Source organism: Ctenocephalides felis, unplaced genomic scaffold, assembly GCF_003426905.1.
Source record: "Ctenocephalides felis isolate EL2017-DRISC unplaced genomic scaffold, ASM342690v1 CF-g0.4_SCAFFOLD_00095, whole genome shotgun sequence".
Taxonomy (NCBI): Eukaryota; Metazoa; Arthropoda; class Insecta; order Siphonaptera; family Pulicidae; genus Ctenocephalides; species Ctenocephalides felis.
The window spans coordinates 12,259-24,165 of record NW_020536249.1 but is presented as its reverse complement, the minus strand read 5'-3'; the positions used below and the strand labels follow the sequence as shown (position 1 = coordinate 24,165).

Below are 11,907 nucleotides of genomic sequence, written 5' to 3'. Positions count from 1 at the left end.
AAGGAGGCTTTAACATGTTGCCCACAAGCGTGCTTGCCGACATTGCACAGATAGTCCACGCCACAAGAATTATGACATCGAGGGATGAAGCACTAGCAAAGTCAAGCTTGGACGCACTGAAAGAAGTTGTACGAAAAAGAACCGGAACAGAACCGACAACACAACTGATGACGGAATACTTAAATTCCTCATTTGAAGGCGTACTAGGCAAACCGGCGAACGATATCACGTCTGTGTGGTCAAGAGTAAGGGCGGCTGTACGCCGACTAAAAATGAAAATAAATGTCCGGCTAGAACTCGAAGCACTGTATGTGGACGATGAGAAGGTTGAAAGAAAGAATGCCGAAATGAAACTCAGAACTGCGGCGAGAAAATTCTACCTGAAGCAGCTACTGGCTAAGCCCGACCAAGGGAAAGCATTTGATATTATTTCAGCGTATAACTCATCGAACCACTTCATGCGGGATGGAAAGTTTACGCGATTTGCAGAGTGGAGGTTCGTACACAGAGCGAGGCTGAATGTCGTGCCCCTCAATGGTTGCAGAAGACATGGGCAAGGCGATAAAAAGTGTCGCAGATGCGGAGATTCCAACGAGACCTTACCTCATGTACTAAATCACTGCCGCCCCCACTTCACTACAATGACGAAGCGGCATGATGCGATTGTGAACCGGCTCGTTAAAGCTGCCAAGAAGCCCGACGATGGTATTATATACCAAAACCAGCAGATACCTGGATACTCTGGACTCGAAAGGCCTGATATTGTGATAGTTGACGAAGGCAAAAAAGAAGTCAAAATCGTCGACGTCACGGTGGCCTTCGAAAATAAGAAGGCAGCATTTGAGAAGGCACGAGCTGAGAAAATCCGAAAATACTCAGCACTGGCAGAATACTTCAAAAAGAAAGAATATAAAACGGAACTGAATGCTTTCGTGCTTGGGTCCCTCGGAGGATACTCCCCAGAGAATGTGGGAACATTGATATCACTAGGAATAGGGAAGAAATACTGTGTACTAATGAAAAAGCTAATGGTTAGCGACACGATCAGATGGTCCCGAGATATTTACATCGAACACATAACGGGCCACAGACAGTACACAAGCTAAATATTTATGTCCGCCCTCCACAGGAATAACAGCTATTAAAATAGCACCACTTAATAAAATCATTGATATAATTGGCATGTTACTAATTATATTAACTTGCATTTCATAACTTGCATGTATACTAACTTAAGCTCACTTAGTTACTATTACTAATAAGTACTAACTTTGCATGTTATAAACTTATTAAGTTGAATGATAACTCTTAAACTAACCTTAATCCTTTAGATCTATATGTATACTAACCCTAAGCTTAAGTAGTTTACTGATTACAATTACTAGATAATAACTAATTATTTGCATGCTATTCTAACAACATAATATTAAGTTGCACGATAACTTTCACTTATCTAACCTTAATATGTATTAATTGGCATGTATACTAATATTAATCTTAACCTCTTATATATTATTGGTGTTGGTGCTTAAGTATCGAATATTAACCTCTAGAAATAATTGAAGTTGCATGTTGCTATGAATAATGGCTTGCGCATGAAATTATGCAACCAGTACTGAAATATGTATAAATAACCTAAATGTTCCAGTTATTTCAACTGAACATATCTAATTTTTTACCTTCCATTCCAGACATGGCATGGACTCGGATCGCGTCGCTGGCGGTTTCATGATCTACGTTTACTATATTTTTCTCATATTTCAGCTTAAATACGCGTTGCCCATGTTCAAAGTCACTCAGAAATTGAGTGGTAATGTTCATGATTATGCAACGGACAATAAAGCGTTTAGAGGTGAAATTCTTTATGGTTAAGACTAAAGTATTCACTAAAAAACTACAAAATCTGTTCTTATCAGCTTAATATCTGATAGTATCTGCATAGCAGATCCAGTATATTAAACTGATTTTTGGAAATTGGCGGAATGTCAGGGGCTTGCTCCGCTTCCGCCGCGGGTTGGCCCGGTATTGCAGTACCGCCGGGATCGGCCCATAAAAAACCATCATATAATAATAAATTTAAAAATGTGCATATATTGCATATTAAATATAATATATATATATATATAAATATATATAAATATATTGATATGTAATATCGATAATTGATTTCAAATTAACTATATAAATTAATTATATAAAAACTATAGAATTAATAATAAAATAAAAAAATATATAAAGCTATACAAATCTAACAAAAGATTATATATAACGATAATAGGATTGAAAAATTTTGCAAGTGTCAGAAAATACTTCATATAAATATGACAAAAAATGAGTTTAATATATATAAGTATGAACACACATCTATCGATAAAGAAATTAATATGAATATGAGCGTCTGTTCTCCCAATAACATATTTTTTTGAAAAATTTTGCAAGTGTCAGAAAATACTTTATATAAATATGACGATAAAATGAGTTTAATATATATAAGTATGAACACACATCTATCGATAAAGAAATTAATATGAATATGAGCGTCTGTTCTCCTAATAACATATTTTTTTGAAAAATTTTGCAAGTGTCAGAAAATACTTTATATAAATATGACGATAAAATGAGTTTAATATATATAAGTATGAACACACATCTATCGATAAAGAAATTAATATGAATATGAGCGTCTGTTCTCCTAATAACATATTTTTTTGAAAAATTTTGCAAGTGTCAGAAAATACTTATATAAATATGACAAAAAATGAGTTTAATATATATAAGTATGAACACACATCTATCGATAAAGAAATTAATATGAATATGAGCGTCTGTTCTCCTAATAACATATTTTTTGAAAAATTTTGCAAGTGTCAGAAAATACTTCATATAAATATGACAAAAAATGAGTTTATATATATAAGTATGAACACACATCTATCGATAAAGAAATTAATATGAATATGAGCGTCTGTTCTCCTAATAACATATTTTTTTGAAAAATTTTGCAAGTGTCAGAAAATACTTCATATAAATATGACAAAAATGAGTTTAATATATATAAGTATGAACACACATCTATCGATAAAGAAATTAATATGAATATGAGCGTCTGTTCTCCTAATAACATATTTTTTTGAAAAATTTTGCAAGTGTCAGAAAATACTTTATATAAATATGACAATAAAATGAGTTTAATATATATAAGTATGAACACACATCTATCGATAAAGAAATTAATATGAATATGAGCGTCTGTTCTCCTAATAACATATTTTTTTGAAAAATTTTGCAAGTGTCAGAAAATACTTTATATAAATATGACGATAAATGAGTTTAATATATATAAGTATGAACACACATCTATCGATAAAGAAATTAATATGAATATGAGCGTCTGTTCTCCTAATAACATATTTTTTTGAAAAATTTTGCAAGTGTCAGAAAATACTTCATATAAATATGACAAAAAATGAGTTTAATATATATAAGTATGAACACACATCTATCGATAAAGAAATTAATATGAATATGAGCGTCTGTTCTCCTAATAACATATTTTTTTGAAAAATTTTGCAAGTGTCAGAAAATACTTTATATAAATATGACGATAAAATGAGTTTAATATATATAAGTATGAACACACATCTATCGATAAAGAAATTAATATGAATATGAGCGTCTGTTCTCCTAATAACATATTTTTTTGAAAAATTTTGCAAGTGTCAGAAAATACTTCATATAAATATGACAAAAAATGAGTTTAATATATATAAGTATGAACACACATCTATCGATAAAGAAATTAATATGAATATGAGCGTCTGTTCTCCTAATAACATATTTTTTTGAAAAATTTTGCAAGTGTCAGAAAATACTTTATATAAATATGACGATAAAATGAGTTTAATATATATAAGTATGAACACACATCTATCGATAAAGAAATTAATATGAATATGACCGTCTGTTCTCCTAATAACATATTTTTTTGAAAAATTTTGCAAGTGTCAGAAAATACTTCATATAAATATGACAAAAAATGAGTTTAATATATATAAGTATGAACACACATCTATCGATAAAGAAATTAATATGAATATGAGCGTCTGTTCTCCTAATAACATATTTTTTTGAAAAATTTTGCAAGTGTCAGAAAATACTTTATATAAATATGACGATAAAATGAGTTTATATATATAAGTATGAACACACATCTATCGATAAAGAAATTAATATGAATATGAGCGTCTGTTCTCCTAATAACATATTTTTTTGAAAAATTTTGCAAGTGTCAGAAAATACTTCATATAAATATGACAAAAAATGAGTTTAATATATATAAGTATGAACACACATCTATCGATAAAGAAATTAATATGAATATGAGCGTCTGTTCTCCTAATAACATATTTTTTTGAAAATTTTGCAAGTGTCAGAAAATACTTATATAAATATGACGATAAAATGAGTTTAATATATATAAGTATGAACACACATCTATCGATAAAGAAATTAATATGAATATGAGCGTCTGTTCTCCTAATAACATATTTTTTTGAAAAATTTTGCAAGTGTCAGAAAATACTTCATATAAATATGACAAAAAATGAGTTTAATATATATAAGTATGAACACACATCTATCGATAAAGAAATTAATATGAATATGAGCGTCTGTTCTCCTAATAACATATTTTTTTGAAAAATTTTGCAAGTGTCAGAAAATACTTTATATAAATATGACGATAAAATGAGTTTAATATATATAAGTATGAACACACATCTATCGATAAAGAAATTAATATGAATATGAGCGTCTGTTCTCCTAATAACATATTTTTTTGAAAAATTTTGCAAGTGTCAGAAAATACTTTATATAAATATGACAATAAAATGAGTTTAATATATATAAGTATGAACACACATCTATCGATAAAGAAATTAATATGAATATGAGCGTCTGTTCTCCTAATAACATATTTTTTTGAAAAATTTTGCAAGTGTCAGAAAATACTTTATATAAATATGACGATAAAATGAGTTTAATATATATAAGTATGAACACACATCTATCGATAAAGAAATTAATATGAATATGACCGTCTGTTCTCCTAATAACATATTTTTTTGAAAAATTTTGCAAGTGTCAGAAAATACTTTATATATTTTTGTAAAATTTTACAAATGTGAGAAAAGGCTTATAACGACAGTAGAGTTAACAGCCATATTAGAACATTCGCTCATAGAACTTTGGGGGGTGAAGAATAGTTAGGGAATGGACGCGAGAGTTGATAAAAATAGATGAAAAATGAATCGTTGAAATAGTTGGGAATATTTTGTTTATATTGTAGAATTTAAAAAATAGTATTTGTCCGCAAATTTATCGCTTCTCGGCCGAATGGCTAAGATCAAAGTGTAGTATCTGTTCTTATCAGCTTAATTAGACGGCTTCTCTGATTAGGAAATAAGAAAAAGGCTATATTTTGTTTTTTGGTCATTTTGTGCCGAGGTCGTCGGAAGCGGAGCCCCCCGGAGCCCTAGGTGAGACCGAGCGAAACAGGACCAGAGCGGGACGAGGACTGGAGCGAGACTGGAGCGGGACTGATGCGGGACAAGGACTGGAGCGGAGCGGGACTAAGGTACAGGTTAGTGGTAGGATTAGGTGGGGGCCCCCCTGTCGAGACTCTTCGTGGAGTCTGGGAGTGACTGCTCTTTTCAGAGCGGCGCCCCCTTGATTCTACGAATTGAGTGTTAGACTTGGTGGCTTGTACGGTTTTGCCTTGGCATTTCCGTCCCAGCGGTATAGGCACGAGGTGTGTGCCCCCTTGCAAAAGGTAGGGTGATCCTGCGCTTATTAGTGCGGTGATCCCCGGAGCCCTATGCGACGGGGGGCCCCCTCAATAACCTATCTGGGCTGAGTTGTGGCACGGTTGTCTCGGACGTGGCACTCTTCGCATGAGCGATCCCAAATCTTTTGATTTGGTTGATCCTCGTGTTGCGAATTGAGGACCCCCGGAGCACCCACTGCGCGCCCCCTTGGACCAAGGAAATTCGAACTACGCAAATTAGTTCGGGGCGAAATCTGTCATAGGGCGATCTCACACTTGAGTGATTGAATCCCCTATATAGACGATTTCTATAAGAGTCTTGAAGAAGGCCCCCTTGATTGATTCGTAGTCGAACACTGAAGACTCCTGAAACTTCCTGTGCGCTCCCTTATATTAAGGGTTGTTCGGAGTTCTTCAGGTGCGCCCCCTTGATCTAAAGGAATACTGTTTTAGTGTCCATACATAACCGATGACGTGTGGGTGATCTCGTTTGTACGATTGACTCCCCGCATCGCTACGCAGATTTGCGTACGCTCACCTAGCGATCGGACAAGTTAGCACTTCAGTAGCCAGTAGCAAAGCCCTCTAGGTTTAAGATTACTAACCAACTGTATTCTAGCCATGGAGTCGGAAACAAGCTCCGCAATCCCAGTAGAGGTCGAGAATAGGAACAATTTAGTGTTCATAGACGTTCCCCTGACAGTAAGATTTCATTGCGAGGCGTGCCAAGGAGCACCAAAACATTTCAGTAGCCATAATGGGCTACTTAGGCACCACAGAAATACGCATAACAGAAATGCATCCTTAAAATTCCGTTGCCGATGCTGTAAGGAAGAATTTTACACGTTGAAGCAAGCAACAAGGCATGTGTCAAGAAACAATACATGCCGAAACGAGACGGAAGGAATTGTAGAAAACGACGCCGCGTCCTATGTCGCTCAACGCGTTCGGCGAACGCGTTCCAATTCAAGCGATAGCGAGATAACGAATAATGACACATCAGCTTCACGACCAACAAATGTCCTGCCCACAATTCCAGAAGGAATACCGGCAGGAGCTAGTCTGAATAGTGTAGAGTTTGCTGAAGAAAGGCAAGAGGAAAGACCTTTAACCATATTACAGGTGGAGATGGCAGCTGCACTTAACAAAGTAAACGACCCAGAGCAATTTGAGTCTCTGTTAGACGCCTTATACACCAGACTGACCTCTAAGAACGATGAACAGCCGGCAATTTTAGAACAACCAAGACCGCGGAGTCAATATGAAAGGCGTCGCAGAAATAGGACCAACGAGTTCGATCCGGCGGTAGCAGCCAGATTACAAAAATTGTACCGCCGGAATAGGAAACGAGCCTACAGACAAGTGACAGAAGAGAATTCCAATGGCCGCTGCGTAATAAATACTGAACAACTGTTTCAACATTTTCTGGCTACGTACGGAGAAACGGGACACGTAACTACTGACATTCCAGAGGTGGTTCCAACACTAGAAGCCGCTACATGTGATAACCCGCTGATTTCCAGATTCACGCCGGATGAGATATGGAAAAGACTGAACAGGTGCAAGGATACCGCGCCAGGTCCTGACGGCATCCGGTACAACGTGTGGAAAAAGATAGACCCGGGAAGTTATATTGCTGCTGCCGTGTTCAACACAGCACGAAGATTAGACTACACTCCCCGGAATTGGAACCAGTCAGAGACGGTATTAATACCAAAGAAAGGCGACCCAATGGACATATCAAATTGGAGGCCGATTGCGCTCTCCAATACACTTGGGAAACTATATGCGTCAACGATCGCAGGTAGATTGGCGCAATGGGCCATCGAAAACAATCGCATATCGCCTTCCCAGAAAGGATTTATGCCATTCGAAGGATGCAGCGAGCATAATTTTCTTCTACAAACTATTGTACAGGATGCCCGTCGAAGGAAAACAGAAGCATGCGTGGCGTGGCTGGATCTCAGAAATGCATTCGGATCTGTGCCACACTCGACTCTGTTCAAAGCTTTGCAATGGACGGGTCTCGGAACAGAATCCATTGCTATTATCAAACGGGTATATCAAGAATGTACTACCAAGATCAAATCTAGCAATGGCATGACTGAGGAGATACCGATACGAGCAGGAGTGAAACAAGGATGCCCGCTATCTCCAATTATTTTCAACCTGGCACTGGAACCATTACTTCGCACACTAAAGGAATCAGAGGAAACATATAAAGTGGGAAGCCAGAAAGTAAATGTTTTGGCATACGCCGATGACATAGTTCTAGTGGCAACATCAGAAAGCGGCCTACAAAAGCTGTTAGATCTAACGCTGGAAATTTCAGATTGGGCAGGACTAAAATTCAATCCAAATAAGTGCGCCACTCTACATGTGGATGGCAAAAATCACGCGGCCTCGCCTACCAAGTTTCGGTTAGGCAGCAATGAATTAAAATCCCTGACCAGCGAAGAAAGCTACGAATATTTGGGCGTCCCCACGGGATTCCAGACATTTAGATCGGCGGAAGATGTCATTGAAAATATGATGAAACATTTGGACAGAATCGACAAGGCACCATTAGCACCATGGCAAAAATTTGACGCAGTTAATACCTTTATCGTGCCGCAGATTGAATTCCACCTGCGCAACGGAAGTGTGGCAAAGAAAGCGCTAAATAGCTATGATAAAAAAGTCAAGAAATGCGCCAAAAAATGGGCTAATCTCCCTCAGAGAGCAAGTGCGGAGATACTGTACATTCCGTACAAGGAAGGAGGCTTTAACATGTTGCCCACAAGCGTGCTTGCCGACATTGCACAGATAGTCCACGCCACAAGAATTATGACATCGAGGGATGAAGCACTAGCAAAGTCAAGCTTGGACGCACTGAAAGAAGTTGTACGAAAAAGAACCGGAACAGAACCGACAACACAACTGATGACGGAATACTTAAATTCCTCATTTGAAGGCGTACTAGGCAAACCGGCGAACGATATCACGTCTGTGTGGTCAAGAGTAAGGGCGGCTGTACGCCGACTAAAAATGAAAATAAATGTCCGGCTAGAACTCGAAGCACTGTATGTGGACGATGAGAAGGTTGAAAGAAAGAATGCCGAAATGAAACTCAGAACTGCGGCGAGAAAATTCTACCTGAAGCAGCTACTGGCTAAGCCCGACCAAGGGAAAGCATTTGATATTATTTCAGCGTATAACTCATCGAACCACTTCATGCGGGATGGAAAGTTTACGCGATTTGCAGAGTGGAGGTTCGTACACAGAGCGAGGCTGAATGTCGTGCCCCTCAATGGTTGCAGAAGACATGGGCAAGGCGATAAAAAGTGTCGCAGATGCGGAGATTCCAACGAGACCTTACCTCATGTACTAAATCACTGCCGCCCCCACTTCACTACAATGACGAAGCGGCATGATGCGATTGTGAACCGGCTCGTTAAAGCTGCCAAGAAGCCCGACGATGGTATTATATACCAAAACCAGCAGATACCTGGATACTCTGGACTCGAAAGGCCTGATATTGTGATAGTTGACGAAGGCAAAAAAGAAGTCAAAATCGTCGACGTCACGGTGGCCTTCGAAAATAAGAAGGCAGCATTTGAGAAGGCACGAGCTGAGAAAATCCGAAAATACTCAGCACTGGCAGAATACTTCAAAAAGAAAGAATATAAAACGGAACTGAATGCTTTCGTGCTTGGGTCCCTCGGAGGATACTCCCCAGAGAATGTGGGAACATTGATATCACTAGGAATAGGGAAGAAATACTGTGTACTAATGAAAAAGCTAATGGTTAGCGACACGATCAGATGGTCCCGAGATATTTACATCGAACACATAACGGGCCACAGACAGTACACAAGCTAAATATTTATGTCCGCCCTCCACAGGAATAACAGCTATTAAAATAGCACCACTTAATAAAATCATTGATATAATTGGCATGTTACTAATTATATTAACTTGCATTTCATAACTTGCATGTATACTAACTTAAGCTCACTTAGTTTACTATTACTAATAAGTACTAACTTTGCATGTTATAAACTTATTAAGTTGAATGATAACTCTTAAACTAACCTTAATCCTTTAGATCTATATGTATACTAACCCTAAGCTTAAGTAGTTTACTGATTACAATTACTAGATAATAACTAATTATTTTGCATGCTATTCTAACAACATAATATTAAGTTGCACGATAACTTTCACTTATCTAACCTTAATATGTATTAATTGGCATGTATACTAATATTAATCTTAACCTCTTATATATTATTGGTGTTGGTGCTTAAGTATCGAATATTAACCTCTAGAAATAATTGAAGTTGCATGTTGCTATGAATAATGGCTTGCGCATGAAATTATGCAACCAGTACTGAAATATGTATAAATAACCTAAATGTTCCAGTTATTTCAACTGAACATATCTAATTTTTTACCTTCCATTCCAGACATGGCATGGACTCGGATCGCGTCGCTGGCGGTTTCATGATCTACGTTTACTATATTTTTCTCATATTTCAGCTTAAATACGCGTTGCCCATGTTCAAAGTCACTCAGAAATTGAGTGGTAATGTTCATGATTATGCAACGGACAATAAAGCGTTTAGAGGTGAAATTCTTTATGGTTAAGACTAAAGTATTCACTAAAAAACTACAAAATCTGTTCTTATCAGCTTAATATCTGATAGTATCTGCATAGCAGATCCAGTATATTAAACTGATTTTTGGAAATTGGCGGAATGTCAGGGGCTTGCTCCGCTTCCGCCGCGGGTTGGCCCGGTATTGCAGTACCGCCGGGATCGGCCCATAAAAAACCATCATATAATAATAAATTTAAAAATGTGCATATATTGCATATTAAATATATATATATATATATAAATATATATAAATATATTGATATGTAATATCGATAATTGATTTCAAATTAACTATATAAATTAATTATATAAAAACTATAGAATTAATAATAAAATAAAAAAATATATAAAGCTATACAAATCTAACAAAAGATTATATATAACGATAATAGGATTGAAAAATTTTGCAAGTGTCAGAAAATACTTCATATAAATATGACAAAAAATGAGTTTAATATATATAAGTATGAACACACATCTATCGATAAAGAAATTAATATGAATATGAGCGTCTGTTCTCCCAATAACATATTTTTTTGAAAAATTTTGCAAGTGTCAGAAAATACTTTATATAAATATGACGATAAAATGAGTTTAATATATATAAGTATGAACACACATCTATCGATAAAGAAATTAATATGAATATGAGCGTCTGTTCTCCTAATAACATATTTTTTTGAAAAATTTTGCAAGTGTCAGAAAATACTTCATATAAATATGACAAAAAATGAGTTTAATATATATAAGTATGAACACACATCTATCGATAAAGAAATTAATATGAATATGAGCGTCTGTTCTCCTAATAACATATTTTTTTGAAAAATTTTGCAAGTGTCAGAAAATACTTTATATAAATATGACGATAAAATGAGTTTAATATATATAAGTATGAACACACATCTATCGATAAAGAAATTAATATGAATATGAGCGTCTGTTCTCCTAATAACATATTTTTTTGAAAAATTTTGCAAGTGTCAGAAAATACTTTATATAAATATGACAAAAATGAGTTTAATATATATAAGTATGAACACACATCTATCGATAAAGAAATTAATATGAATATGAGCGTCTGTTCTCCTAATAACATATTTTTTTGAAAAATTTTGCAAGTGTCAGAAAATACTTTATATAAATATGACGATAAAATGAGTTTAATATATATAAGTATGAACACACATCTATCGATAAAGAAATTAATATGAATATGAGCGTCTGTTCTCCTAATAACATATTTTTTTGAAAAATTTTGCAAGTGTCAGAAAATACTTTATATAAATATGACGATAAAATGAGTTTAATATATATAAGTATGAACACACATCTATCGATAAAGAAATTAATATGAATATGAGCGTCTGTTCTCCTAATAACATATTTTTTTGAAAAATTTTGCAAGTGTCAGAAAATACTTTATATAAATATGACGATAAA

The 11,907-nt window shown here is 35.3% G+C and overlaps 2 non-coding genes and 1 pseudogene across 2 annotated transcripts; all 3 read left to right on the top strand.

Moving 5' to 3' along the window:
• Nucleotides 1-1,856: 1,856 nt before the first annotated feature.
• Nucleotides 1,857-2,056, top strand: LOC113372952. Its single transcript, XR_003366824.1, has one exon. It is a non-coding gene; the product is annotated as a U2 spliceosomal RNA (small nuclear RNA).
• A 3,322-nt stretch (nucleotides 2,057-5,378) lies between these two features.
• LOC113372683 lies at nucleotides 5,379-5,499 on the top strand (annotated as a pseudogene).
• A 4,938-nt stretch (nucleotides 5,500-10,437) lies between these two features.
• Nucleotides 10,438-10,637, top strand: LOC113372879. Its single transcript, XR_003366814.1, has one exon. It is a non-coding gene; the product is annotated as a U2 spliceosomal RNA (small nuclear RNA).
• The last annotated feature ends 1,270 nt before the right edge of the window (nucleotides 10,638-11,907 follow it).